This window comes from Harpegnathos saltator, unplaced genomic scaffold, assembly GCF_003227715.2.
Source record: "Harpegnathos saltator strain DR-91 unplaced genomic scaffold, Hsal_v8.6 scaffold51, whole genome shotgun sequence".
NCBI classification, from domain to species: Eukaryota; Metazoa; Arthropoda; class Insecta; order Hymenoptera; family Formicidae; genus Harpegnathos; species Harpegnathos saltator.
This window is the reverse complement of record NW_020230327.1, coordinates 2,144,302-2,157,022: the sequence shown is the minus strand read 5'-3', so window position 1 is coordinate 2,157,022 and position 12,721 is coordinate 2,144,302. Positions and strand designations below refer to the sequence as shown.

The window sequence follows — 12,721 nt, the reverse complement described above, 5'->3', positions numbered from 1 at the left end:
GACGGCCAACGGCCGTTAACTAATTATTGCGCTTAGCGCATCCCGTCATGCGATCGTTTGGAAAAAATAACCAGGTGACGCTGACGTTTACAAACTCGAGTGTCTTTTGTTTTTTATTTAAGAAAGGCAGTTATGCTCTGTGTGTTGTGAATAAAATTGTTAAAACTGGCATCGCCGATAGCCGCGCTTCACCCGCAATATTTGCTCGGTAATCCGCCGAGCGCGTGCGCGAGAAATGTTTTATGCATTTTCTGCGCGAACAATGTACCCCGTAAGCGAGTCCCGCGGTGTACCTGCGGAATATCGGAGTCTTACGAGAATTCTCCATTTTATCATGCGCAAACACCGAATTCTCGATCTCGAGGCGCAGAAGGACGAGACGGGAGAACGACGGGGCGAATCGAAAGTGAGGGGAAGGGTGGACGGTATGCAAATAACGAGGAACTTGGTATATCGTGGTTGTGTTGACACGTTCATCAGCCAGGACGAAGTCGAGACGATAACGGACCGTTGAAAGGATTTCGTGGTCCGAGCGAGCTGGAATATTTGACACTCGACTTCCGCAGGCCGAAACAGCCCGCAAATCCTGCCGCTGATCGCTTTTCACGCCATGTTCGAATGTCTCCCGCGTGAAAAGTGATCAACCGACGCGATAAATATCTCGAGGGTCAATCAGGTGCGAGAAAGAAAACGTAAAGTACACGTTATAGAGTGTCGCCTTATCGCCTTAAAACAAACCGGTGAAGTTGTCAGAAATGCGCTTCGACACGGCGTCTCCTCTCCTTCCGGCGGTAATGAAATTTTTTCCAATTACCGCGGCACAACTCGGCGATTTGATCCGCAAGTTTTACGATCGAAGGTGAACCAGCCATTCTTGTCGGACGTTGTGCGAAATTATTCTGCAGGATATCTCCTGTCCTGTCCTGTCGCCGTGAACGACGTGAGCGCGCATCGCGGAGTGAAAAACGTCGTTGCGTTATCGCGGGCGATTGAAAGCTGGAAACTTTCCCATCGACGGAGTAGATCGAGTCGCGCTGGTATTCTCTTCCAGCGCTGCACCGTAATTCCTTCGGCAGCAAAAATCACCGGGATCCTTGAAGTTCGAACTCTTTAGAGTGCCGTAAATCGCGTGGTTTAAGTCGACGATAATAGCGACGCCGCGACGCCAGCGGAGAGTAGCTCCCGTTCTGGACGATTAAAAAGGAAATAAGATTCGTGCCGTACGATGGAAAGCTCGTGTTTAACTTTGCGCGTAAAACGATACGCCGATTCCTTCATGGAGCTCGCGATACTTCGGATCCGGTCTGAATAAACGACATACACCGCTAGAATTGCATTTCTCTCTCCATCGAGAAAAGCGACCTTGCTCGCAAGCTTCTTATTTTCAACTCCCTTGTTTATTTTTCGTTTTATTTCACGTTGATGCTACAAGCACATTTATTACGCTATAATCAAACTTTTTTATTTTCTCTCTCTCTCTCTCTCTCTCTCTCTCTTTCTCTTTATTTACCTATCTATCTATTTATCTATCTATCTATCTATCTATCAATCTTTCATTTTCGCGCATCCATCTGTTATCGGTCGCGAATAGAAATTTCGCGTTCGTTTCGACGGACCGAATCGAAGCGCCGACACGGAACAAATCAAACCGATGTAGAGTGGAGTAAATCTTTAGCACAAATTACGCGCATAGATCGTTATTCCGCGGGAATTTATTTTTGCTTTCCCATCTGTTGTATATTGGCGATTTTGCCGTTGGCGGATCGCGATAACATATTGGCAATTTTGCTCGTGATTTAAGCCAACGTCGAGGCGACCGTCACGACCAGTTTATTTATGTCGACAGCGTTGTTTTGTTGATGTTCTTAAGCGAGAGATTAGTTATGCGAATGAATCAGTGTGATAGTAAAGAAGCAGCAGCCGCAGCCGCAGCAAGTTTTTACGGTTTTAACACGGCTTACGGTGTTGTCTGTAGGTAGTCGATTTAGGTTAGTCGCACTGTCGCGTTTACCAGCCGGAGTCTGGCATTTAAAGAAGTTGGACCGAACTTTCAGCCCAGTAGACAGCGGGTTAACATCCTTTTCCTACGCGCGACTCGTACGCGCCTCGAGCCGAGAAAGAACGTCTTACGTAGAGCCTCGCGAGTCCGAACGAGTTTCTTGAAAGTTTTACTGCGGTCTTACGTGACTATAAAGCTCGCCGGTTTTATCCCGACGTTCTACTCCGCGCCCCGCCCCTCCGTCTCTGGAAATACAAAGGCAACGAGCGTCGTAATTCGCTCTCGAGACGTGTCCCGTCGCGTTAAACGGCGGAGCAACCCGTCGGTAGTGATCTCCCCGTGTTCCTCCGCGCGATACGCAGCGGCTCGTTAATAATCGTTGCATTAATGATCGTCTTCTAATTTCGCTCCGGGAGCGAACAACAGGCGCGCGATACAAAGCGGCGATTTGTTTCCGCCCGGCGAGTAAGTAGATAACACTCTCGACAGGCGCGAACTCGCGCTTTTTAGGGCCGTTGACGGAGGCGCAAGGTTGTCGCGATCTAAAAGCAAAGTGCACTCGCCTATTTTATATAAGCTACATAATGGATCGTTGTACGTCATATTCCCCTCCTTTGTGCGCGCGGTACGTCGTATAAACGGTCCGGCCTTTTTGATCTGCATAATTCAACGCAGCCGTATTGTACGTTGCCGTGACGGCAAATTCATGAATGCGAATCACGACATTATGAAAATTCTATTACACGACGGAAAAATCTTCCAGATGCAAACAGTAGCTCCGCTTTAATCCTCCGAGTAGAGCTACAGCTAGGCGAGTGTATCGCGGAGAGCCGGCCCTTTGACGTCTTACGACCGGTCGCATTACGCGCCGAGTACATGATGACGTATTGTTAAGAACACTGCTAAGAAACGGCAACTTCGAGATTGCTCGTTTTCAAGCCGCCGCCCCCTTCTCCCCCACCCCCCCACCCCCCGGCAACACGATGCGCACGTTGAACCGGGCCGAATACAGAGGGACAATCACGCGGGATCAAGTCATTCTGAATATTTGCTCCTCTCTCTCTCTCTCTCTCTCTCTCTCTCTCTCTCTCTCTCTCTCTCTCTCTCTCCACAGTGCAGAAATTCCTCACACTCAAACTTTTCTCGTGGAACATCGCGTGTCCTCGCGCGCGATCAACGAAGCGACGTACGATCGCCTTAACGAGAGTATTAACCTTTAGAGAACTGGCAGTTTTCCTTTAAAATTTGCAATTTTTTTCGCGGAAAATTTATATATATATACGTAGCCATCATGTCGCGTAGAGTTTTCGAGTTTGCTAGCGGCTCCTATAGGAGCCACCCCGGTCCTCTAAAGGTTAAACAAGGTAGAAACTTCGCACCTGTCAAACACAGAAAGGCTGCTGCTCGTTTTTAATCAAGCTGTCCCTCTCCGCTCCACGCGAGACGCGCATTAAGCCATTAATTAGAAAAGCAGCGTGATAACTAACAAGGTGTCGTGTATTGCGGTTCTCTATTAATTAAACTTTGTTGTATATGTAATGAGATCTTACTATATGTAATGCGTGTTTATACACGCAGCCCCTCGCTCTTTTCAGGATACCGGCCGCACCGGCTGCCCTCCCTCCCCCCTATACGCGTAGCTAACATTTCAGATACGGGCAATATTAAGGCCCATCTACGATGGCTGCAAGAATTATTATAAGAATAATCGATTATGGTTGGTCCATTTCTTACTGCTTATGCTTACAACCTTATTCTTGCGGCCATTGTAGATGGGCCTTAAACGAGGAGAATCCAAATCGAAAAGTGGAATCTACAGGAAAGGCCACACGAAAAGGGACACACCGACGTTACAATGAGCCGTGTACACAGAGAGAACGATTTAGTCGAATCTAACAAATGCTTATTTGGAATAGTCGAAATAAATTTTTTGATTGATCGAACAAAATTTTGTTTGACGCAACAAAAACATTTCGTTGGAACTAAGCTGCAACAAAATATTTTTGTTGCGTCAAACAAAATTTCGTTCGATCAGTCAAAAAATTTATTTGGACTATTCCAAATAAGCATTTGTCAAATTCAACTAAATCGTTCTCTCTGTGTACGGCGCAGAGTAAACAATTACTTTCTCGATTATATCACCGTTCAGATTAGAATCTCCTGATGTAGCAGCAAGTCTCATTTACACTTTGTATCCTCCGAAATGTTTCGCCGAGATCGCCAACCATCGCGTTGCGGTGCGCTCCGATCGCGCCGCTCAGATACCGACGATTACGCTTTTTCGACGACAACGACGTCGCAGGGAATCACTGCTATTCACCCGGTCAATGGTATATAATGGCTACCATTATTCAATGTGTGTGTGTGTGTGTGTAGAGGCCCGTGCTTTGCGCCGTAATCGTTCGTCGCAGCTCTATTAGCCGTCGTCATGACCGTATTATTAGCATTAGCGGCTCGCAGCTGCGACTCGCGACTACCGTTTGGTTGAGGAGAGGTCGCAATTGCAGACGCAATCGCTGTTGCAGCCGCGAGCCGCTAGTATGACTGTCATTATGTGTGTACAGTCGCCGCCGCCGCCGTCGCTGCAGTGGAAAATACCGCGTACGGTCAGACGCGAGAGGAGCGCGCACGGCTCGTAGTCGTTCGCGTCGCTTACATCAGACGCTCTTAATGGCGGCGGTGTGCACGCTCCGTGCATTAATTAATATAGATATAAATAATATTAATATATATATATATATAAATTACACATAGTTTACCTGTATATACATATATACATATATAAATTGATTGATATAAAAAATATATATATGAAATATATATATATATATATATAATTAATATGTGTATTAATTTTTACATGTATATATTTTCTTCTTTTTTTACCGGTCGCCGCGACTTTGCGTGACAGTTGAAACGTTTTGCACTCGCGTCCTGGTTTTACGGCGTGCTATCGATCTCACCGCGGCCGACTGTCGCCGCTCGTCCCCTCCCCATCCAAGGCGCAACTCGCGCGACGGCAGGTATTTCTAAATGCGTTTGAAAAGCAGCTCAGCTTGCATCCCGAGAATATCACTTTACTGCGTGCGTCGTGTCACTGATCGCCTGAAAGGTCTCGTGCGCGCTTCCGCTTCCTCGCACCCTCGTTATCTCTTGAACGTAGTTGGCACGTGTGTGAAAGGTTCGAAAATTTCAGAACCGTCCCTTATCGGACGAGACGCGTCGCATTCGCATCGTGTGCGCGAAGCAATAAATATAAAACTCGAATTTTCTCTCGACGGCAACAATTGGAAATATCTGGGGTTAATTTCGCAGGATGATTGCGAATTAACGAAGAACAGCGTCTTCCTTCCGTTCGTCTTGCTGAAAATGTTCTTCAGGTTATGCTATTGTAACGAACGACTGCCGTTATCGACTGCTAGAATAATAAGCGACGCGGAATTCTCTCCGCTCTCCGCGACGCGGAGAGAACGATGCTCTCGCGAGCGTGCACCTACGCAATTCTTATCGCTTACTCGCGTTATTGCGCAGCGGTCTATTCATATCGATCATTGTTCGCCGTTTCCTCCGTCGAACAGTTCCAGCGACGGCTGACGTAGGAGGAACCGGCGGTAGTCAACGCGAAAGAGTCGCGCGGCAATCCGCTTCGATCGAGCGCGGGAATAAATAAAATTCGTTTCTTACATCGGCTCAATCTCGGCCTCGTTTTCGCCCGGCAAACTCTCGGCCGCTTTCAATCGCCGCCGAGCCAGAGACAATCCGCAAAATGACTATCATCGACCGCTGACGAGAGGAGTGCAATCGAAGGGTCACGCTCATCTGCGCGACAAGCACAAGAAAGACTCGTATATCGCGAGTAGCCCAGATTAACCCTTTAACGCCCGACTTTTTTTATAAGTGTTTCAAGAATAAAATTGAGTTCTTTTGAACTGAGAACTGTAAGTAGTGATAACCAAAAGAAATATCAGAATTTTATATCTACGAGAAACCACCTTTCCAAGCAGAAACTACTCCCTGAAGCGAAAAATATGCCTGATCGGTTGAATTTTTTTTTTTTTAGTTTGAATAATATCTTACGGATCACCGTTTTTAGATAGTCAATCGTCCCTTAATTTTTCGCCGCGTAAAAAACTGTAGGTCACGAGGTTTCACGAAAATAGCTCGATCTCTTGATTTTCGTGTCCACCATCTTGGATTCGCCATTCTGAATTTCTGTATTCTTTTAATTTCACATTTGCATCTGAGAAAGCCAGATTCCAAATGTATAAAACTATAACACATACCAATCTATTCATTTGTAGCGCGCTTCTAGATGTCAGTAACAATGCTAACTATGCCTACTTGGAATTTGACAAAACATGTCATCACATTAAAACTGAGCTGTGAACTGAACAGACTAAACCGAATCTACATAATACAATCTATATACCATTTCTTAGAAGAAGAATTCACCTTTACAGTGCAGGTGCAAAGAAAACGACAATATCTCCTTCTTTGACTAAGTTATGGATTCTTAAATGCGTTTCTGGTAACTGTAGTTAGCAGTAAGCGTTAAAGGGTTAAACGACTGCAGTTCTTCAGAAATCACACGATACATCCCCTTCAATTTGTCTTTCCGCTACGACGCGCTGTGTAACTTGTCAAATGCACCGCGCGCTCATTTTTCCGATCACACCATCCGCTTCCTCTCGCCGAGATCGATTTCAAGCGCGTCGAAGCGTGCGTCAAAGCATTGTGCAATCCTCACCTTTGTCGAAGCACGCCGCAGGAACAGCGGAATTAAATAGACTCGGGCTCGCGCGATGACGTGGTAGGCGTAACAATTCGCGGGTGCAATTTGTGCAGAGATCAGGATCGTCGGTAGAGTCTTGGAGAATCGGCCCGCTCGAATATCCGCGAGCTCTGCTCTAACCCTTTAACGCCCGACTTTCTTGCGTATAAGTGTTTTAAGAATAAAATTTGAGTCTTTTTGAACTGAGACTATAAGTACGTAGTGATAACCAAAAAATATATCAGAATTTTATATTGGTTTTTTTTATCGTTCGTTTGTTGTTTATTGGTAGATATGACTTGGATAGCCTAAAAGCATATACGAAGTGAGCAACTTGTGCAGAGAAAAATGAAGGGTAATCTATGCGCGACATAACTCTTGACAGTCAGCTTGACATTTTTCAGCTGAAACTTTACTATATTTGTGAGCGAAGTTTATCATTCAGAGCGTCAAGCTTACTATCACTCAGAAGAATATCTTATAGATCACCATTCAGATAGTCAATCGTCCCTTAATTTTTCGCCGCGTAAAAAACTGTAGGTCACGAGGTTTCACGAAAATAGCTCGATCTCTTGATTTTCGTGTCCACCATCTTGGATTCGCCATTCTGAATTTCTGTATTCTTTTAATTTCACATTTGCATCTGAGAAAGCCAGATTCCAAATGTATAAAATTATAATACACATACCAATCTATTCATTTGTAGCGCACTTCTAGATGTCAGTAACAATGCTAACTATGCCTACTTGGAATTTGACAAAACGTGTCATCACATTAAAACTGAGCTGAACTGAACAGACTAAACCGAATCTACATAATACAATCTATATACCATTTCTTAGAAGAAGAATTCACCTTTACAGTGCAGGTGCAAAGGAAACGAAAATATCTCCTTCTTTGACTAAGTTATGGATTCTTAAATGCGTTTCTAGTAACTATAGTCACCGATAGGCGTTAAAGAGTAAAAACGGGGAACACTGTTTCGCGCTTACGAAACTATAAACGCCGCTCGGCGCGGCGCGAGTTGGGGGAGGACGCTTCGCGCGGCGGTTGGCGTATTAATGTTAACATCCATCCATCGCGCAGCGGAATGAATTTCGATTCGCTTCGGTTTATGATCCGTTTGGCAATTACACCATTTGCGGGAAAACCACACCTCATTTGCGAATCGGTCGACGCGCTAAATTACATTCCCTCGTGATTCGTGTATAGTCCGCCAAGGAAGCAAAGCCGACTCGCTCTCGCCGCCGCGCTCGGAAGGAAATCAATATCGGCGAAGCTTGATTAACTGAATATCGCGCATTGCGCAGCTCTGCTGTTATTTTCGCTTTGTTACAGTCGGCCCACGGCGAAAACGACGTGACGGTACACGGGAACGCAATTTCGCGCGCGCGATTGGACCGCGCGCAAACGTTTAATTCCGTCCGAGAGATTTTGTCTCGCGGCATCACGAGCCAGTGTTCGCTCGTCTGCGAATTTCGAAAAAATTTGTCAGCGATACAACGCGATCCGCTACCGAGTCGTCGCACACGCGCGGGTTTACATACGCGCGCGCGCAGCCGAAAGGCGACCGCGGAAAAACACGAAACGCAATTCCGCGATCCGCGGCGATGCGTGGCCTGCGCAAATGTGACGTGTGCGTCATGTAATGTCACCGACGTGTGGCTGTTATTGACAGAGTGATAGCCGACGCTTTTCCGGAGCGTGAGAGCGCGTTGCCGCGCGCGAGTTCAATATGTCGGCCGGGCCGGCCGATTGTTTCTCTCGCGGTTTTCTCATCATTTTCAGACTTTCCGTCCGAGCGTATTAATCCAACCCGTAAGTGGAATCCCGCGAGACTCCAGCGGATTCCTCTATTGACCGTATTTCGCACATCGATCGTATAATTCCAATTTCTCTCTCTCTCTCTCTCTCTCTCTCTCTCTCTCTCTCTCTCTCTCTTTCTCTCTCTCTCTTTTCTCTTATCATGGTGAAAAACTCGTTACTTATCGAGGCACGTGCGCGACGGAGGAAGAGTTTTCCTTTTGCGGCGACTAATAGCGCGGCATCGATTAATCTTCGACGTTGTACTCGGCCTACTGTATCGCCGGCCGCGCGTATTAATGACTTTTTTATCTCAGCGTCCTATCGATTCGGATGTGATCTACTGTTCTAACGCGGCGCGCATCTATCTGATCAGTGGTTAATAACCGGACGTAGATGTCGCAGCGCGCAGCGCGCATATTACATCGGGAAAACAGCGTTCCCTTTTTAATCTTGCCGTCTCCGTTGCGACGCGCGAGTAATTGCAATTCGCGCGAATTAGATCTGTCGATTCGGTGCCGCCGCGCCGCCGCCGCCGCCGGCTGACACATTCGGGGACCGAATAACGGCCGCGTTATTGCGAGGCGGATGTAATCGCGGTCGCAGTTATTCCGCGGTCATGGAGATGCACGTCCGGACTATATCGTTCTCCCCCGAATTATCATTTGAAATATTAATAGGCCAGACCTATTACGCAGATCCGGAACGCTGCGCGCCGGAAATCCTGCTTACTAATTATTACGCGTATCGTGCTTATAAGATGCGTGTGAGCCTTTCGTATCGCTCGTATCGCACAGCACTTTCTCTTTTGTCGAAATCCATCTCTTTAATTTCATCTCTTTAATTAATAGCTTTCTCATGCCGCGGCTCCGAGTACGTCCTTCGCGCTGACGTCGATTTTTTGCGTAACCGGCGATTTTCACGCACGAACATTGAGACTTGAGGAAATTTTCTCGCTCGTAAATTTATTTCACGATTTATAGCTCATAGTCTCGTACGTGAGATTACGATTAAACGCTGTATTTCTGCACTACTTTTTTTTAAACGTAAGTTCGTGTCCGCGTCCCGATCATATTTTATGTTTCCAGGAGGTCTCACTGAAGCTCCACTACGAGCTCGGGTCGAGAAAGGAAGCTACCGATCTTCTCGTTGATAGTTTTGTTGAAAAACAATCGGGACTTTAGTTGGACAAATGTTTCCGGACGAGAGAAGCGGAGGCACCGCTGTTGCGATGATCGTCATGCAAATCGTGTACCGTTGATTTGTTTCGCTTGTGATTTATCTTTCTGTAGAGACACGGTTGAACGATTAAATTAAGAGTAAGACCGTCAGCTGTAGGAAAGCTTCCGCTGGAAAATTTATAACCAGCGACACGAATAAGATATTGGAACGACGTACGAGGAGTTTGAAATAAAGACGCGCGTATCAATTTCGCGCGAATCGCACGACAACGATCTGTAAATCATTTTTGCACTCCCTGAGATTTATATGGATCTCGTGATCACACGGGGAACTGTTTACGATTTATTGCTCGTGCTAAGTGATATAATATTGACAATTAATTAATATTTTATCAATATATTAATATATTAATTATTATAATATTAATGTAGTGTTAATATCGCAAAAGATTGAAGCGAAAATTTGCCGGAATTCTGCGTGATTGTCAAATTTCACGTGCGTCGGCCATGCGCAATCGTCATTCGCGACTGATTGCAGTCTCGTTATCACTTCGACTCCGCGGCAGGCTTGTTCGGAGAGCCGCCCGAGCAGAAATCAAATACGGCAATTTTTTATGCATGACTAGGCAAGCCATAAGAAGGAATTTCGAGTGGTCTCCTTATCCGGTCGGAATGTGGCAATTGTCTTGCAATATTTTCCGCATTATATTATAACCTGACTAGCGATGACGTCATTATTTGGATGCCTGATTTCGTCCTGATGGACATTTGATCAGGTTTCTCGATTTCAGGCAATTTTATCAGAGCATTGTGCAGCGGTGCGCTCCTTATTACGTACCGAATCCGATAAAGCGATCCGGGCCCTATTTGAAATTTGGAAGCCGCATGGGGTTTTAATACGGCCGTGGGAGGATGTTTTGCTCGAGCGAGTCGCGCAGAAACATCGCAAGATTAATGCTGTCTCCGCGTGACATATGCGGCCGGTCGGCGCGGCGCGGCGCGGCGCGGCGATTAGAATTGCAATTTCGCTCGCGCGAGGAATCGCGTGCGGCGCGGGGCGCTGTCGTTGGCGATTCGCGTCAATGTCCGTCTCGAGGCGACCCGTCGTGTAATTTATAGCCGAGTGCGGGGAAATTGCAAATTACGCTCGTGCTTGAAAATCCGCTGCGCCGCGCCGCGTCGCCGATACCGACGCGCGATATCGGTCCGCAATTTGTTCCCCGCTATGACTCGCCGCGCGTGCACGATCCCGACTAGAAATTTGGATCAGGTTCACCTAACATTGATTGAAGGACCTAATAGAGTGAGTGAAAGGTAATCCTGAGCAAGTCAGTCCTTATAATGTCCTAACGACAAATGAGTAAGGAAGACCTTTATAAGGTTATAATGATTGAGTCCACATTAGGTTAGGATTTAATTTCCTTAATGTATCAACCTAGTGTATGATATAATACGGTTCAGTTAATCAGATCCTTGTCGAGATCTTATTCACTGTACCTAATATAATTTGCATTATCAAGTTTTAACAAAACAATTTTTGCGTGTCATTTCCAAATATTAAAGACGTTTGCATTGAAAAAACACTTCAGATCACTTGAATATATTTGTAAAATGCTGTAGAAACTATCCTTTTTTCAGCAGTCAATAAATAGTTGTAAAATTAACGTGACATGCAACTTTTCTCTTTAACACTACTTTTATGTCTTGTCACCTTGTGATACTTTTTGTGATCTTATGATATTCATTTTACGTTTCTTTTCCGAAACATTTTACAAGTATGCTCAAGTACGATCTAAAATATTGTTTCATGAAAATATCTTTTTATTTGGAAATGACATGAAAGAATGTTCAGCGTGTTATTTCTTATTTCTGATGTCATCATCCAATATAGCCGTGGCGAGTAATCAGGAGCCATAATTTGAAAAAAAAAGAAAAACGTAATAAGGACTCCATAAGGTAACTCAATAAGGACCTGACTATGAATCCTTGCTAAGGTCCTGATATCCATGCTGCGTTACATGACTTACTAGGACCCGATAGTATTACCTTATTGGGACCTGATGTCAAAACGCAGTATCGTGTGTTTCTAGGACGGATGTACGGCGAGAGTGAAGCAGACGGGGGAAGGAGGAGGAAGGCTCGAACAAACACGGCGGAAGGATTCCCGAGAGGATTTTCCGCGGAGCGCGTTAAAAATCATCGTCGCGTTCCTCGTGTTTCCTCCCGCCTTGCTCTTTTCCGCCTTGTCCAATTATACCGCTGGAATTCTGCACGCGAGCTCTCTCGCCGCGGACGGCTGTCTGGAACATTAAAATGATGTGGCCTGAGTGGAATATTCATTTAATCGAGTGGCCGGCCTTCAGACAATGAAGGTACCCTCCGTATTAGCAGGGGGAGCTCTTGTGGGAGAATTTAATGGGGCCCCTTTTAGTAAACAATCGCGCGTATTAAGCAGACGAAAGAGTTCCACAGCGAATGAGATCGGCGCGTCCGTGCTCGCGTCGCGCGTTTTTCGCTCGGAGCTCGCGACTTTGTCGCGCGGACGCTTTTAAAACTCAACACCCCGTGACAGCCTGACGGTAATCCAGCGGCGTTGCGGTCGCCGCGCAATTGCCTATTATTCTTCCGGATCGATGAGCCCGCGCATGTTAAGCATTGCTCGCAAATTGCTGTTATAATTTATGATTCGCGAATGACGGCGAAATGCGATCGGCCGCTCTTTGGCGCTCGGGTAACATTGGAATATTAAATTGCGTATTATTGCGTATTGTGCCGTTGCGTATTCCACCGTTGTTGTTGTTGTTGTTGTTGTTGTTATTGTTGTTATTGTCATTATTGTCCACTTTTGTATCCGCGCATATCCAATCGAACGTTAATACTGCACCTCGCTCGTGTCGGAACGCGTTAATCCTTCAATACCCTCGCCGATAATGCGATTTTTGCAATCAATAGAAATCATTTTACATT

General features: G+C 45.9%; 2 protein-coding genes across 7 annotated transcripts in view; both read left to right on the top strand.

Moving 5' to 3' along the window:
- Nca (neurocalcin homolog) overlaps positions 1 to 12,721 on the top strand; it is a 184,747-nt gene that overhangs the window by 99,937 nt on the left and 72,089 nt on the right. The gene's annotated exons all lie outside the window — the stretch shown is intronic.
- Positions 1 to 12,721, top strand: part of LOC105189001 (neuronal calcium sensor 2) — a 153,608-nt gene that overhangs the window by 99,244 nt on the left and 41,643 nt on the right. The window contains exon 1 of one of the 6 annotated variants that reach the window (XM_025302686.1): positions 4,911 to 5,022. The exons of the other annotated variants lie outside the window; for them this stretch is intronic. The gene's annotated coding sequence lies outside the window, so the exon portion shown is untranslated. Of the gene's footprint in view, positions 1 to 4,910; positions 5,023 to 12,721 lie in introns of those variants that run through there. 6 annotated transcript variants of the gene reach the window in all.